At 41.4% G+C, this 16,625-nt stretch overlaps 1 protein-coding gene across 4 annotated transcripts in view; it reads right to left on the bottom strand.

Annotated features, from left to right (window-relative positions):
• PHF20L1 (PHD finger protein 20 like 1) overlaps nt 1-14,310 on the bottom strand; it is a 764,530-nt gene extending 750,220 nt beyond the window's left edge. For all 4 annotated transcript variants that reach the window (XM_069220776.1, XM_069220778.1, XM_069220775.1 and 1 more), the window contains exon 1: nt 13,775-14,310. The gene's annotated coding sequence lies outside the window, so the exon portion shown is untranslated. The remainder of the gene's footprint in view (nt 1-13,774) is intronic.
• Nucleotides 14,311-16,625: the final 2,315 nt, after the last annotated feature.

Raw genomic sequence — 16,625 nt, 5'->3', positions numbered from 1 at the left:
TCTTGCACTTAGCATGGAACTGCCCCAATGTCACAAACTTCTGGCCTGACGTCTGATGACATTTCATGTATCCCAGGCCATGCCCCAGAGTCCAAACTCTGTGTTGCGTTGCTGGGTTATGTTAAAGATGTACCCCCTGAGATGCGCCAACTGACATCAATGATGCTGCAGCTGGCCAAGCAACAGTGGCAATGCATTGGGGTGAGTGACAGGCACCCGGTATGGACAAATGGCTCCAGGATGCTGCTCACTGCAAGGAGCAGCTTGATGCATATTGGCTACTAATGTCTGCCAGCTCATGCCCAAAGGACATATTGGACCCTCTGACAACAGTCCTCAAACTTCAGAGTCACACAGATTAGACTGTGGACAAGAAACCACAGGAATGCCACCTTGAAAATCTGTGTGTTCACCTGACCAACTTGGAGACTTAATCAGCTGACAAACATTACTTACATATTTTGAATGTATGGCACAAAGTGAAACTACACATTTGGAAAGCTTGTTGTTTTGCACCAGAGGATAATCCACTATAGAAAACCTCTGAACTTACCATGAACATGTCATGCAGTAATAGATGTAAACTGCTAATACGGGTGACTAAGTGGTTTCCTCTTCTGACTTTGGATACCAAGTGAGTATCCCAGGCAAAATGAGTTACTGGCCTACTGTCTTCTTAGTTCCTCGAAGTGGAGGGTGCAGCAGCTACTATAAACAGTCTACTCAGACTCTTCAAAAGAAAAAGGATTGGACATTAATAAAAATAGTGACTTTTTCAGATACATCAGATTCTGAAGGAGAGGGCAGTTCACATAATTTTGATACCTATGGTAACAGACGGTATCAGGCAGACCAAGACTATAATAATACCCGTTTTGTTAGGCAAGAGGTGGAACAATTACAGGTCACTATTTGTTACAATCGATGGAAAAGATTTGCAAATTCTGAACATTCTCCTCATTTCTTACAAACCAGACGCAATCACTATCGGCGGGATTAGATAATATTCTGATTTTCAATCTAAGTACAACGAGTTTGGATATCAACTCGGAAAGGGTATTATCAAAAGGACTGTCTTTTGTTCCAAGCACTCGTATAAATAAATTTGAACTTTTTAGAGACCTATATGCTTTCTTTAGGAGGATTCATCTCAAGAAATACTTTGAGGCATCTTCTTTGTCGATAGAATTAAACAGATCCGGCTTGAGACCGGTCTCCTCATTTGTCCCAGACATTGAGTGTTTAGGACCAGACAGAGGTTGCGATATTTGAAAAAGCAGTCTTTCAAAAAAGTGACCAATGTGTTGAGATATGTCCCTAAACCTCAATTTAATCTGACCAAGGATAAGAATTTGGCATTTAAGACGTCTGCAAGATAACAAACAGATCACGATTAAACCCTGTGACAAAGGAGGTGGAATTACTGTTTTTGACACAGTACAGTATATGGATAAGACGATGAGGTTATTACAATGTAAAGATTTCTACAAGAGGGTAGTCTTAAATCCAGAGTTACAGATCAAAAATATGATGAGAGAAGCAATTTGGCGTTACAACAAGGTGTGATTTGTCAGAAAGAATTTGAGTGTCTTACTCCTGAGAACACTTGTCTTCCTGTGATTTATGTCAATAGCTGAGTACATTAGTAAAGTCAGCCATTACCTGCCCTATAATACAAATGAAATGTACGTGCAGGGCAGCTATGGAGAGATGAAGGGCACTTTTGCTGGGTGGTAATGAGGGAATCCGAGGAGGAGGAGGGAGTGGGAGCACCAATAATGATTGTTGGACTGGGGCGCAGGAGGTGCTAAAGACTGTGACGAAAGGTATGTGACAAGGTGTTTTTTGAGTGTCTTGAAAGAACGTGCTGATTGAGGAAAGAAGCGCAGGAAAGGTGGCCTCTACTGTTGCACGTATCTCACACACACCATCGATTTTGTGACTGTCTACGTAGGCTAGTGTTTTAGAGCAACAGTTTAGCCAATAGCAGAGATGGCATCTTGATGGATGACTGCTGCCGGCACTCGGGTTATAGAGGACAGCTCTGACGTAGGATCAGAGACTGAGACATCAGATATTGAGACAGCATCTGAGGGATAGGACAATGGCGCAGACCCTGGGAGTGATTTTTCAGTCGGAGGAGTCCCATTCGATAACTCCTCTTCCAGTACATTATGAGGGAGGTGATGAGGACAGTCCTGCTGTCCCTTCGCAAGCAGTCTGTGCAACTGGGTAATAGTGGGTTAGCCCAACCCAGAGAGAAGGTGAATGCGGCGGGGAGCAGAGAGAGAGAGTGCTCTCTTGGGAGCTCCCCAATTTAGTTCAGCCCCAAATTCCACCGCCCAAATCGTATTGTGGGGACATCAAAATTATCTATCGCAAAACAAACTGGTTTTGTTAGGCAGGCACCTGTGTTTTTGGTCCTGGGTTCGGCGGTCATATAGAGAAACACACTAAACCCAAACATTTCTGGAAAATAGACATTCGGGGAGTCCACAGAGGTGTGACTTGTGTGGATTCCCCAAAGTTTTCTTACCCAGAATACCCTGCAAAGCTGAAATGTTGAATAAAAACTCTATTTTTCTCGCATTTCTGTCACACAAACTACAGAAATATGCTGGGATCCACAAAATTCCTACCACCCAGTGATTCCTCGCATGTCCTGATAAAAACACTACCCCACTTGAGTGCCTACACCTAGTGCCTGCGTTAGGAATGGATCACCCCAGGGTCAACAGCTGCCTCAGGTAAGGACCAACATTGACCGTTGTGTGATCTATTCCTGTCGCGGGCACCAGGCCTACCCACACAAGTGAGGTACCATTTTTATCGGGAGACTTGGGGGAATGCTGGGTGGATAGAAATTTGTGGCTCCTCTCAGATTCCAGAACTTTCTGTCACCGAAATGAAAGGAAAAAGGTTTTTTTGGGCCAAATTTTGATAATTGCAAAGGATTCTGGGTAACAGAACCTGGTCAGAGCCCCACAAGTCACCCCATCTTGGATTCCCCTGGGTTTCTAGTTTTCAAAAATGTGCTGGTTTGCTAGGTTTCCCCAGGTGCCGGCTGAGCTAGAGGCCAAAATCTACAGGTAGGCACTGTTTTCTATGAAAAAATGTGATGTGTCCACGTTGTGTTTTGGGGCATTTCCTGTCGCAGGCGCTAGGCCTACCCACACAAGTGAGGTATCATTTTTATTGGGAGACTTGGGGGAACACTGGGTGGAAGGACATTTGTGGCTCCTCTCAGATTCCAGAACTTTCTGTCACTGAAATGTGAGGAAAACGTGGTTTTTTTTGGCCACATTTTGAGGTTTCCAAAGGATTCTGGGTAACAGAACCTGGTCAGAGCCCCACAAGTCACCACATCTTGGATTCCCCTAGGTCTCTAGTTTTTAAAAATGCACAGGTTTGGTAGGTTTCCCTATGTGCCGGCTGAGCTAGAGGCCAAAACTAAAGGTAGGCACTTTGCAAAAAACACCTCTGTTTTCTGTCAAAAAATGGGATGTGTCCACGTTGTGTTTTGGGGCATTTCCTGTCGCTGGCGGTAGGCCTACCCACACAAGTGAGATATCATTTTTATCGGGAGACTTGGGGGAACATAGAATAGCAAAACAAGTGTTATTGCCCCTTATCTTTCTCTAAAGTGTTTCCTTCCAAATATAAGAGGGTGTGTAAAAAAAAAAAGACGTCTATTTGAGAAATGCCCTGCAATTCACATGCTAGTATGGGCACCCCGGAATTCAGAGATGTGCAAATAACCACTGCTCCTCAAAACCTTATCTTGAGCCCATTTTGGAAATGCAAAGGTTTTCTTGATACCTATTTTTCACTCTTCATATTTCAGCAAATGAATTGTTGTATACCCAGTATAGAATGAAAACCAACTGCAGGGTGCAGCTCATTTATTGGCTCTGGGTACCTAGGGTTCTTGATGAACCTACAAGCCCTTTATGTCCCCGCAACCACAAGAGTCCAGCAGACATAACGGTATATTGCTTTCAAAAATCTGACATCGCAGGAAAAAGTTATAGAGTAAAACAAAGAAAAATGGCTCTTGTTTTCAGCTCAATTTCAATATTTTTTTTATTTCAGCTTTTATTTTCTGTAGGAAAACCTTGTAGGATCTACACAAATGACCCCTTGCTGAATTCAGAATTTTGTCTAGTTTTCAGAAATGTTTAGCTTTCCGGGATCCAGCATTGGTTTCACACCCATTCCTGTCACTAACTGGAAGGAGGCTGAAAGCACCAAAAATATTAAAAATGGGGTATGTCCCAGTAAAATGCCAAATTTCTGTTGAAAAATGTGGTTTTCTGATCCAAGTCTGCCCGTTCCTGAAAGGTGGGATGATGGTGATTTCAGCACCAGAAACCCTTTGTGATGGCATTTTCAGGGGAAAAAAAACACAAGCCTTCTTCGGCAGCCCTTTTTACCCCATTTTTTTTTGGAAAAAACGAATTTTTCACTGTATTTTGGCTAATTTCTTGGTCTCCTCCAGGGGAAACCACAAACTCTGGGTACCATTAGAATCCCTAGGATGTTAGAAAAAAAGGACGCAAATTTGGCGTGGATAGCTTATGTGGACAAAAAGTTATGAAGGCCTAAGCGCGAACTACCCCAAATAGCCAAAAAAGGGCTCAGCATGGGGAGGGGGGGGGCGGAGGCCCAGTAGCTAAGAGGATAATAACTAGTTTATCTAGAAGTGCTTCACTATTGAATGGAGGAAAACATACATTTAAAAAAAGATAATAAAAAGTTATAGAAATGCACAAAAAATTCGTTTGAGGTACATCAACACTTGAAAGTCTGAGTTTATACAACTTAATATTTTGATATATTATCTTTCTATTACATGTATATACTTTCTATGTAGTTGTGTTGCTATATTTATACCTTTACTCCTACTACAGAAGAAAGAAAATCTTTGATATTCTCAAATGTACTATTACTCTGTCTCATCTTATAACCCTATCAATATATCCTCTAACTCCACTCTCCGACTCATTCCAAACCTCATTCTACTACAACGATCTCTAAAAGAACCCTTTCTAAACTCTTCCCTCCTTGGCTTATCCCAAACCTCATTTTACTATGATCTCCCAAACAACCCTTTCTAAATTCTTCCCTCATGTATCCATCCTTTGCCTCATCAAAACCTCATTTTACTGTGACTTCCCTAATCCCTTACTAGAGACCTTTCCCCCCCTCTATCATCCTTGGTTTACCCTAAACCTCATTTTACTAATATAATCTCCCAAACAACCCTTAATAAGTTTTTCCCTCATGTATCCCTCCTTTGACTCATCAAAACCGCCATCTTACTATGACTTCCCTTATCCCTTACTACAGACTCTTCTCTCCTCCATCTTTCCTTTATCTCGCCTCAAACCTCATCTTACTACTATGATCTCCCAAATAACACTTCCTAGACTCTTCCCTCTTTCCCTCCATTATCCTATTTAATCCAACTAACAGGCTTGCATGTCCACCGCTCAAATTAACTCATATTTCATCATACTAACCCACCACTAAGCCCTGTTGGGTTCTGGAGTAGTGTGCTACCTGCCAAAAAGAGATAGAATGCTTAGTCATGAGCGGTAAGCACTATATAGATACAAATTACAAAGCAGAGTTTCTTAAATTGTTTATTTTCAGCACAAAATGCCTTTGGTAACTGCTCCAAACACCACCATTCAACTGAATGGAGCATGGAACCCAGACCAAACAATACCACCAGAACAAAGGCCAACGTTCTACACGTTAAATGGCCTATTCACTAAATGTCATTCTTACAATAGAGTCCTAACATAAAAAGGTAACTCTTACAATAGTCACACACCCCAAGCCTCTAGCACATCCCCCATTTATAACACCAAAACACGAAGATAATAACCAACCAGGATAAAACAACATCTTCAAGACATTTAAGTTTACAAGTCTCTCACTTGCACCTGCCATATACGATTGACTGATTACCCATATCATTTTCTCCAATTCCAGTGATCTGAGCCATTGCAACTTGTGTGCCCTCAGTTGACAACCAGACATCCTCAGTTCTTCTGCTTATTACTTTCACAGGAACTTACAAATCAACATAATTCCTCTCAGTGCTGATCAGACCACCATCCAACATTCTCCTAAGTCCTAAGTCCATGACTGAATTGTTTTCTGTACTCAACCTTGATTTGTTTAAATGTCCACTCTGAACCTGATCTGTACTTCTGTTGCACCACCATCTCGTGTCTACAAACCTGAATGATATAATATAGGAACACTTTGAGGAGGCTTTCCTCAGTCCTGGTGGCTTCATGATATTAACCAAATTTCCAGCCTGAAAATCTATTTAATTTACTTATCTCAACCAGTCGTACAACTTAACTTACTTGCCTTGCGAATACTTCACTCGGTGACTCACATCCTTTATTCAAGAAATTCTGTCTTCCACACACGTCTGCTCAAGTACCCAACTCAAGGACAACTTATTTGACAAGCGCCTACACCGCAAAAATAAGAATGGTGCAACTCTGGTAGCCGAACGAGTATTATGATAACTCTATAAACTCTCCAATACCACTTGCTGAATATTTGATCCAGATGAGGCTGCCAGCAGGGTGGTTTCTGTCATATGTAATCAAAGAGGTGCCTCTTGGGTTTCCCTTTGAATCCAGAAAAAACAAGGTTAAGTTAGAACGTGTGTGCGCGATGGTCAACAGTGAGCCACTAGACATTCCAGATTGTCAGTTGCTCCCTGGAGGCTGCTGCGAGCGTCATGCCGGTCCTTTATTCGCAATAAATCCTCTTATCTATACCTGGCTGTGCATAGTGAAATGTACTGACTCAACAACTTTTGGCGACGAGCGGCCTACAGCCCGTATGCAGGAGAAACCCTCATCTGCCCGTGCAGATTCAAGATAGTGAATAACATTAAGACTAGCAGTGACTCCTTGAAAAAAATCAAAGGATTAGAAGAAGGGGTTCGCGCAAAGGAAGATAGGTGTCAGTGATTTGTATTCACCACGAACAAGGAGGTGGTGCAGGGAACTTACCAGGTGTAGTGTGTACTACACGAGACTGAAGCATCACAACACCCGCGTAGAGGATTTTAGACAGTTTTTTGGCAATTTGACTGCTCTCGCACAACGACTCATAAGTTCGTGCATTTGCGCAATACAGAAAAACAAGCTCTACTGGGCGTAGAAAGGACGCCAAATAACGCAAAAGCAGCAATCTTATTAAAGATTATTTGACACAGAAAAACAAGCCCTTTCGGACGTAAAAAGCACATCGACTAACTTAACGGCAGCCATCTTGTTAAAGATATTCCGCGCTTCAGCTGCACAACTTTCACCATTTCTGACTTAGCCTGCTTGGAAATCAACATATATTTATTGGTATTTGTCACACTCTCAATACTGTATTATTAATTTATAATTGTGCCTTTGCCATCTACTTGTAGAGACAACATTGTTTACTCATAACTGTACATGTTTCTTGACATATGTTTCTCTCCTTTACACAAATGCATACATTTTAAGGGGTGTTCTACTAAGAAAGTGGCTCCTTAACTGCAGTTTGCAGGAGGCGGGTCCTACAGGCAATTTATTTTTTGGCAAAGTTGTGCACTGCTAATATACTTGTTATTTATTCGAGATACTTTTTTTTTTTTATCATCAAATATGTATGTGTCCCACACATTCTCCTTGACGCCACCACAACTGTTCTTATTGAGCAAAGGAAAACTACCAACTAAATGGAGTGAGTGGAAACAATACTTTTTAAATTATATCGATACCATAAGGTATGAGGAACTATCACAGGAAAGAAGACTTTTTTTTAACATTCGTTAGGACCACAAGGTCTCTTAGTATAAAATGCTGTGGAAAAAATAAAAAACACATAGTACAAGTGAGACTAATGTCGTCGAATACGCTCTAGAGGATCCGGACAAATTTTACTCAACTTCAGTTTGCATTGCTATCGACAGACACCATTTTTTTTTTTTTTTTTTAATGAAACAGGAACCAATAGAAAACTATATTTAAGCCTTACAAAATGTGGCACTCACTTGTAGATTCTGCACATTACATGACGAATTAGCAAGAAAACAAATTATTATGCATGTGAACAATTAGCATATTCAAGAGACTATGGATCTATGGAGAATCAGCGCTTGGAGAAGTTCATTGTAGTGAAAAATGCTGAATTAGCCAACAAGTGTGCCAAGGCAACAGAAATTAAACAGAGAGAAGAAGAAGGATGTTGTCTGTAAAATAAAGTAGAAGAAGAAAAAAGAAACACATAGTGAAAAAGACATGAAAAAACTTCCATTAAACAGTAGTAACAAAAAAAAAAAAAGTTATAGATGTGGTAGCAAGACACATTTAGTAGGAAGTGCTCTGCACGCAATCAGAAATGTGGGGAAAGTGGTACTACTGGGATTTCGGAAACGTATGAAGGAAAAGTAAATTTAGTAAGAAAGTTAAAGTAGTTCAGGAGGGATAGGATTCTGATTCAGAATCTCAATCCGACAAATCCTCAGAGGAAAATGTTGGTTTGGAGGATGAATACATTCTTGGACTAGTTAATGTACAGGAAAAGATTGCCCAAGATATTGATGGTGTGAGCTTCCTTTCTTAACAATCTAGAAGAAAACCTATGTGCAAAGTTACATTTAGAGTTTTTTTTTTAGGGGGTGGGGGTGCCGAATTACTCATTGTTGCAGATTCTGGGTCTCCATATACAATAATAGATAAAAGTGTGTGGGGAATAAAAATTTGCAAGAGTATTGGGGAAAAAAAGCTACCGCCATCAGACATCAAACCAGAGACTTTTACAGGAGAAATTATTCCTATGATAGGTTATAGGACATTATCGTTTGAATTCAAAGGGAGAAAACTATGAGCAAGTTGTATGCTGCAGAATTTGGTCCTTCTGTCTTGGGATGGATCGACCAGAGAGCTTTAGGTATTATATTAAATCCCAATAGTGAGGAACAGGTTCTTGTTTCAAGTGATGGGGATAGGAACGAATTTAAGAGCAAATTTCAAAAAGTGTTTACTTGGAAAATTGGTACACAAAATAATTTCAAAACATACAGCAGCCCCTAAAGCACACAAATTTAGAGAACTACCTTGAATAGTGAGGAAAGAGGTGGACCAAGAAATTGAAAATTACTTAAGGAAAACATAATTAAGCAATTGGATGCTGCTGAGTGGATTGCCCCTATTGTTGTTGCAAGGTGTACTAATGGGACGATTCGTTTATGTGTGGATTTGAGGAACCTCAACGAGAATATAGTAGTAGAAAGGTTTCCCTTACCAAAAATAAATTAGATGCTTGCACACACTAAAGGGATGAGTTGGTTTACGTAGATCGATCTATCATCGGTGTATCATCAAATCAGGTTCCATGAAGATAGTAAGAACTTGACAGTATTTATGGCTCCATCTAGATGTTACCGTTTTGTGCGTATGCCATTTGGACATGCTTCGGCGGCAGCCGTGTTCCAAAAACGTATGCACAAGCTATTCAAGAATTTTTCTGGTGTTATATATTTCAAAGATGACATATTGATTATGGGAGAGAGGGTAGAACAGGATGAGTCTAGAGTAATGAGGTTTTGCATATTTTACAAGATCATTGGTTAACAGCTGAGTTTTCTAAATGTACATTTTGGGTAGTGTCTAAATTACCTGGGATAGAAGCTCACGACGGATGGAATTAAGCCTAAAAACAATCTGTTATGCGCCATCAAGGAGGCTCCATGTCCAACCAATAAGGATGAATTAAGATCCTGCTTAGGGTTGGTCGAATTTTAAGCAAAATTTGTTACGTCAACTATTAAAAAACAAAGTAAGATTCAATTGGTCTAAGGAGCTAGAGTCAGAGTTCGAACTCATAAAAAAGTAGCATTTGTTCTGCGGAAAATATACATGGTTTCGAACCTAAGCTTAAGAGCATACTCAGCACAGATGCTAGCAACAAAGGTCTAGTTGCTGTGCTCGGCCAGGTAGACAACAAAGGTAACGAGTATACAAAAGCTTTCGCTTCAAGAGTATTAACACCATCAGAAGAGAGATATTTGGTCACTGAGAAGGACACACTAGCGATGGTGTGGGGTTTGGGACATTTTAGAAATGTTATTTGGGGCTATAAAGTCGAGGTTAAGGTGTGACCACGAGCCTCTAACAAAACTCTTGACCACAGAGGGTTTAACTTAATACCACCCCCGGGATAGCGAGAATGTCACTGAGGTTAATGGATTTTTTGTTCAAGGTTTTCTATGTACCTGGAATTAAGAATAGAGTGGCTGGCTGCTTGAGCAGGCTTCCATTAGCATTAGAAGAAGCCTCCAATGGTTGTGATGATGAACTGAATGTGGCACGGATAGCAGTTGAGAATATGATGGCCATTGACAGAGAAGAGTGGGAAAAGGCGAATGAGGAGGATTCTACATTGAAGGACATAAAAGATTTTGTGGTGAATGGGTGGCCAGCAAAAAGGTTTCTGAAGCAAGATTGTAAGAGCTTTTGGGAAATGTGTCACGAACTGACAATAATGGATGGAAGTATTTTGTGAGGTTTAAGGGTAGTACCACCCAAGGGACTGAGAAGTTCCATAACTAAATTGAGCCACAAAGGGCATCTGGGCATATTAAAGAGTAAAAAGAAAATCAAGAGCAGTTTTTGGTGGCCAGGGATGGATGTGGAGGCAGAGAGGATTATTAGAGAGTGTGATGTGTGAGGTAGCTGATAAATCACAAGTAGTAATGAGCCCACACTCTGTGCCTTGTCCTGACATGCCATGGGAAACCATAGAAGTTGATATTATGGGTCCAGTGTGAGAAGATGGTAGTAATTATTATGTTTTAGTAGCCATGGACGATTTTTTTTAAATGGCATGAAGTAGATTTAGTTTGTGATATCAATGCTGATACCTAGTAGCAATTCTTGATGGTGACTTTCAAAGGGAAGGTCTCCCTAAAAATATTGTGTCAGACAATGGAGTGCAGTTCAAGAGTGGAATTATGAAGGATTTTTTTGCACGGAATGGCATTATGCACCAATTAACTTCCCTATACTATACCAGTGGTAATGGAGAAGTTGAGAGATTCAAAAGAGTGGTTAAGGATATTTACAAATGGCAAGAAGTAAGAATTTGAGCTGGAAAGTATGCATAAGGAGAACTATCTGGATGTATCGCACAATGCATATTGTTACATAGTGCAGCCCGTTCACGATCAAGAGGAGGGTTCCTCACAGGAAGGATAATCAAGGTTGGCTGGGGAAGTCCAGATTATTGAATTGATCACCTACTGAAGTAAAGGAAAATAATTTGGGATCTAAAAAAGAATACAAAAGTTATCAGGATTGCAGGAAGGCGGCTAGAGAGTGCAAGATAAAAGGAAGGTGATATGGTCCGGATGAAACTACCACTTAAGGTAAGCAAGGGTGATAAAAAAAATTCCAAGCCCTTAGACGTTCAAGAGATTTTTAACACTTCTGTGAGATCAGAAGATGGCAAGGTTTGGCACCTGAGTCACCTACCAAAATGTAGAAAAGGAAAGGAAGGAGAAAATGAGCAGTAAGGATTGTGGATGTTTGAGGATAAAGATGCGTCAACTGATTCAGTGGTGTTGTTAAGAGAAAATGGTAAAGATAGTAATGAAAATGGTGCAAGTAGTGAGAAGATTGCAGAAAGTAATGTACACAAAGAGATGGAGGAAAGCAGAACTCCGAATGTTCCAGTCAGGAGCAGATATGGAAGAGGAATCAAACGACCTGCGTATCCGCAAGATTATTTTGCTTGATATATAGATATGTTATATTGCTAAGTTGTGGTACTTCTTTAAAAGATGTAAGCATGTTAACTTTCTATGTGGAATGTATTCTTGTGACAGCGTTGGTCGTTCCTTATCAGTTGGTTTGTGACTGGCATATGGAATGACCACACCTGTCCGTGGAGGAATAAAACTACAACCCTTCACATGTATTAGGTGTCCTGGTGCAGCGTCATTACTACAATATACTTTTCAAAGTTTTACCCTTTTATTTTATGATCTGTATGCTTGCAAGATCGTAGTGCTTTACACATATTTTTTTTGTTTACAGTTTATATTGTTGTATGTTATGCCATGATTACAATATTCCCACTTAGTTATTTATTATTATCTATACCTATATTAAGTTGTGAATTGCATTAAGAGGGAAGATGTGTTGTGTTTACCTTTGAAGCCAATGTAATGAGGTTAAGTTAGAAGGTGCGTGCGCGAAGGTTAACGATGAGCCGCCAGACATTCAAGGATGTCAGTTGCTCCTGATGCGAGCAGTTGTGCTGGTATTTTATTCACAGTAAATGCTCTTATCTATACCTGGATGGGCGTTGTGAAATATACTGACTTAACAGTGCCCCATGGAACTCATAGGGATGATTACCTACTGCGCGGCTCAAAGGTAATTAGGTATGTATGTTTTTGCCATGTCTGATCGTTAACATACAGTAGTTTGTAAGAAAGAAAACAAATCCACTTTTTTTTGTTTTACTTTAAGATGTAGTCAAGCATCTGATCAAAGCATGGTGCCATGTATAGAGTGACAAATAGAGCAATTGAGGCAGTACTAATACAACGTAAACAATACATATATGTACCTACATAAGCACACACACATGAGTGTACACATGCACAGTATCTTGAACTGTGTTTAATCATATTTCAGAGAAAACAGTTTCTCTATGGTGACGTCGCCTAACTCCACAATATAACTTAATGGAGTCTGGAACCCATAGCTAGAGATGCCACCAGAAAAAAAATCTACATTTTAAAGAGTTTATGCAGGAAAACTAATAATTACAGTGCGTTCCTAAAACCCAAGCATTGGTACAATGTGGGAATTATGCTACAGGGCAGACGAGTAAAGGAGTAATCGCAGATCCTTAGGAGTCGAGTGGTCAGCTTCTGGTAGTGTTGTGTGAGGAGCTCAGTTAGCAGCAGTGAGTGGGAGCAGCAAATTCATACGTGACAGAGTAGGGTACGCTAAGCAGCAGAGCCACTAAGAACACAGGGAGCCTCCAGAGAAGGGAGAACAAAATGGGGAGGGAGCTCCTCGTCACGCGGAATGTGTGGAGCATAAGGGTGTTGCAGACAGGATCAGCTCAGCTACAATCAATACGGAGAAGCACCCGCTGATGAGACCCCCCCTTCCCCCCCCAAGACATACAAAGCAGACAGACCAGCACAACGGGACAGCCTGTGACCGCTTCTCTTAGAGGGTGGGTGCAGTCCAAGGTGGGGCAGCCCAGCTGCTCGGTGGGTGGATGCTGAACTCAAGGTTGAGCAGCCCCGGTTCGCGAGGGTCAAGGAGTGTCAGCTTCGTGCAGGGGGGTTTGTACAGAGTGCAGGTTGAACAATCAAGTCCAAGCCAGAAGTAAGAACAGAGAATACCCATCCCACGTAGGAATGTGTACAGAGCAAGAAAGGCAGCCCAGCCTTGGGCAGGCATGGATGCAGAGACCACGGAGAGAACTCAGTGGGAGGGCTTAAGTTACACGGAGTGGTGGACATAGAGGGCCAGAATGGGGCCCAACCCTTTTGCAGAGCAAAGAGAACAACCAAGCACTACTTTCATGAAGCAACGGGTGCAGAGCCTGATGACAGACCCACCACAGAAAATGCCTGGAGTCCAATCTCCTGCAGACGGAAAGCACCTGAGGAGTGGAATGAAGATTCCAGGGGCAGCACAGCCCCAATCCCTTTCAGTAAGTCAGCCCCACTCACCCCACTGGTTGTGATCCCGACGTCGGCGCTGGGCCGGCCTCTGAAGCAGAAGGGGCGCCGTCCTAGCGAGAGCGGTGGAGGCTGAACTCAGCCCTGCACTTGTCTACGGGGGAACACTGGTAGGCCTAGGCTCGAGCAGAGGGAATCCTGGTGATCTGGAACAGAGAGGGACAGAAAACTGGTCGCAGGGAGTGACGTAAACTGCCAGTGTACAGCCTGGGTGGCTCCGGGCATCACATCGCGCCACATAAACTGCCGCGGGGCGGAGCCGGAGTCGGAGTCTTCAAACTGAGGCAGTCTGCTCATCGGGACCAATCCCCTCCTCGGAAGTCTCCGAGATCCTTCGTCAGCCTCAGGACGGGTTCTGCCGCTGCTGCCGACTCATCGAGACAGACCAGCCGAGGAAGTCATCCAGCCATTCACATTGTAAGGAGTCGGTACTTTCGACAGCGTAACTGAAGCCCACCCGCTGACTGAAGGCGGAGCCGGGCAGCAGCTGAGTGCTGGAACTGGGCACGTGCGCTCTCTGGGGTCCTGGAGCCAATAAACAACTGACAAGAGCTTTTCGAGCCAATCCATCACGAGAGATCCTTATCCAATCCAAAGCTACTATACTCTCTCAGCATTGATACAATAGGTTTCCTCGCCCAGGGCGCCCGCTGACCACAAGCTTTTGTTTGGAATTAATGGCATCAATTTACGGGATAAACAATGAAAGCGTAACGCGGTTTTGGAAGCGTGATACGTCAATTCATTTGAGAGGGTCGGAGGTTTTAACTTAATATATTTTTAACTATTAGAGCTTTACTGCTGTTACATAGCTCTTTTCATCTTGCTTCAGTGTGACATGTCTAGGTTTCGATGTCTTTATGTGTGACATTTTAATGCTTACGTGTGACGCTTCAGTTATGTAAGAGTAATGAGGTAAGTTACAAAAAAAAAAAAACACTTCTGGTTAGAGTTGTTGTCAAAGAGTATTGAAGTAGCTGCCGAACTCTTCAAGTGCGTATTCAATGGGAGAAACCCACCTCTATTTACTCCGATAACTGCCCTAAAACGTCAGTGGGTGCTCTGGAAGACGGGATGCTGTGCTGACCAAAGGGAGAATTCCAACACACACAAACTGAATAGATCAAGAGGTGCACTGCGGAGTATTGCTCAGCATACTGGAGGAGATGAAGCACAAAAGTTGAAATTAGAGGAAAGGCACAACAGTACAAACTGCAGTATTTTATAAACAAAAAATCTGTTGAAGTTTCAATGTCTAGAGAAAAAAGACACCTATTTCATAAGATTGCCTTGACTCTGACCTGGATTGTATATGCTCCATGCTTTGACAGCTTGAGCAGTCTGTTGTTGACCCAGATGCTCTAAAACATATGTGATTACTTAAAAGTCCTGAAATAACTCTTCCGTAGTTCCTTTTCATTAATGATTTATTTAGATTGAAGCACAAGATACAAAATACAATAGTAAGGGGCACAGAGCAGAAACACAGCCTGAGCTGGAGCCCACCAACGAACATCTGCAGCTCTCATTTCTATGCAATGTCACCAGGTTTTATGTGACATGCAAAACATTCCAAGCCACGTCATTACACTTCTTCCCCTCTTAAGACTAAATCTTAACATTAACAAAAAAAAAAAAAAAAAGAGCAAAATACAAAGAGAAACTAAATAAACTTAATACATATCATAACATTTCTACATAACACAGTGAAAATACATAATTTTCCAAATGTATCAATACATGGCATAATCTTGAAATTTTGTAGCTTTATAACTAACTCAGACTTCTCTTATCACCTTTTCCTTTACTAGTAGAGTTATCATCCTTGGGTTGATTGCGCTTTCTAGAGCTATCACCAATAGGTTGATTAAGGTTTCGCTGTGTCTGCATTCTGGGATCCAGAGCTATGGGTTGATTGAGCTCAGAGCTATCTTCAATGGGTTGATCAAGTTTCCTCTGTGTCTGCATTCTGGGATCCAGAGCTAACCGTGTGAAATTCCACCAAGTACCATCAGAAAGCTTTGCAGCATTCCTGCAAATGTCATAAATTTGTTGGGGATCCTTAAATTTAGGCAAACCTTTCCTAACTAACATGAGACTTTTCACTCTCACCCAATCTTCTACATGCAATTTCCCACTACTATCTCTCATTTCACTCACCCTCTTCTTTCCCATACAATTTTAATTGTTTTTAGCAGTTCACCAGGTTTCTTTCAAATTACTCCCATCATGAAACAACTTAATCATCTAAAAAGGACAAAGTTCAGTTGCTGCAATTCTACCTCTCATAAGTTCAAATGGACTTTTGCCAGTGGCCACGTGTGGTGTAGTACGATAGGACCAAATCAGATCTTTAATGGCTTGATCCACTGACATATTGTTCCTATATGCAGCTTGAATACAATCTACTAGAACACAGTTAAATCATTCTACCATTCCATTGCTTTGTGGATGATACAGTGGAGTTCTAATGTGTTTAATGCCACATTTGTTTAAAAATTGAAGAATTTCTGTTGAAACAAATTGCACCCCATTATCAGTTAAAATTTGTTCTGGAAAACCTTCACGGATGAAAACATTTTTTAAGCAATTGATAACACTTTGGGTAGTTGGAAACTTTACAGATTCCACTTCAGCCCACCTCAATAGATGTTCAACCATCACTACAAAATACCTCATGTCAGAGGGTAAAACATGATATGGACCCAAAAAGTCTAAACCAATTTTCTACAGAAATTTGTTGGGGATCCTTACATTTAGACAAACCTTTCCTAACTAACATGGGACTTTTCACTCTCACCCAATCTCCTACATGCAATTTCCCACTACTATCTCTCATTTC

Source organism: Pleurodeles waltl, chromosome 2_2 (assembly GCF_031143425.1).
Source record: "Pleurodeles waltl isolate 20211129_DDA chromosome 2_2, aPleWal1.hap1.20221129, whole genome shotgun sequence".
NCBI classification, from domain to species: domain Eukaryota; kingdom Metazoa; phylum Chordata; class Amphibia; order Caudata; family Salamandridae; genus Pleurodeles; species Pleurodeles waltl.
The sequence above is the reverse complement of the archived record's forward strand: the minus strand, read 5'-3'. Positions and strand labels throughout refer to the sequence as shown.